Genomic DNA, 1507 nt, shown 5'->3' with positions numbered 1-1507 from the left:
ACGAAATTACCTCGTAATAACGGGAAAATGTTCTCGTTACAAGATGCTATCATGCTAGTACGACTTATTTTCTCGCTAAAAAGAGTCGACATCCTCTTGTTAATACGGGATACATGTATCTCGTTATGACTGGTAAGTATTTCCATCTAGCTAGTTAGCATCTTGTCATAACGAATTGTTACAGTGTATCTTGTCTTAACGAGTTGGTACAGTGTATCTTGTCTTAACGAGTTGGTATAGTGTATCTTGTTATAACGAATTGGTACAGTGTATCTTGTCATAACGAATTGTTACAGTGTATCTTGTTATAACGAGTTGTTACAGTGTATCTTAATATAACGAGTTGGTACAGTGTATCTTATTATAACGAGTTGATACAGTGTATCTTGTTATAACGAGTTGTTACAGTGTATCTTGTTATAACGAATTGTTACAGTGTATCTTGTTATAACGAGTTGATACAGTGTATCTTGTTATAACGAATTGTTACAGTGTATCTTGTTATAACGAGTTGGTATAGTGTATCTTGTTATAACGAATTGGTACAGTGTATCTTGTTATAACGAATTGTTACAGTGTATCTTGTTATAACGAATTGTTACAGTGTATCTTGTTATAACGAATTGTTACAGTGTATCTTGTTATAACGAGTTGGTACAGTGTATCTTGTTATAACGAATTGGTACAGTGTATCTTGTTATAACGAATTGGTACAGTGTACCTTGTTATAACGAGTTGATACAGTGTATCTTATTATAACGAGTTGGTACAGTGTATCTTGTTATCACGAGTTGTTACAGTGTATCTTATAACGAGTTGGTACAGTGTATCTTGTTATAACGAGTTGTTACAGTGTATCTTGTTATAACGAGTTGGTACAGTGTATCTTGTTATAACGAATTGGTACAGTGTATCTTGTTATAACGAATTGGTACAGTGTATCATGTTATAACGAGTTGATACAGTGTATCTTATTATAACGAGTTGGTACAGTGTATCTTGTTATAACGAGTTTTTACAGTGTATCTTGTTATAACGAATTGGTATAGTGTATCTTGTTATAACGAGTTGGTACAGTGTATCTTGTTATAACGAATTGGTACAGTGTATCTTGTTATAACGAATTGGTACAGTGTATCATGTTATAACGAGTTGGTACAGTGTATCTTGTTATAACGAGTTGTTACAGTGTATCTTTTTATAACGAATTGTTACAGTGTATCTTGTTATAACGAGTTGATACAGTGTATTTTGTTATAACGAATTGTTACAGTGTATCTTGTTATAACGAGTTGGTATAGTGTATCTTGTTATAACGAATTGGTACAGTGTATCTTGTTATAACGAATTGTTACAGTGTATCTTGTTATAACGAGTTGTTACAGTGTATCTTGTTATAACGAATTGTTACAGTGTATCTTGTTATAACGAGTTGGTATAGTGTATCTTGTTATAACGAATTGGTACAGTGTATCTTGTTATAACGAATTGTTACAGTGTATCTTGT

Source organism: Ostrea edulis, chromosome 1, assembly GCF_947568905.1.
Source record: "Ostrea edulis chromosome 1, xbOstEdul1.1, whole genome shotgun sequence".
Lineage (NCBI taxonomy): Eukaryota > Metazoa > Mollusca > Bivalvia > Ostreida > Ostreidae > Ostrea > Ostrea edulis.
The sequence above is the reverse complement of the archived record's forward strand: the minus strand, read 5'-3'. Positions refer to the sequence as shown.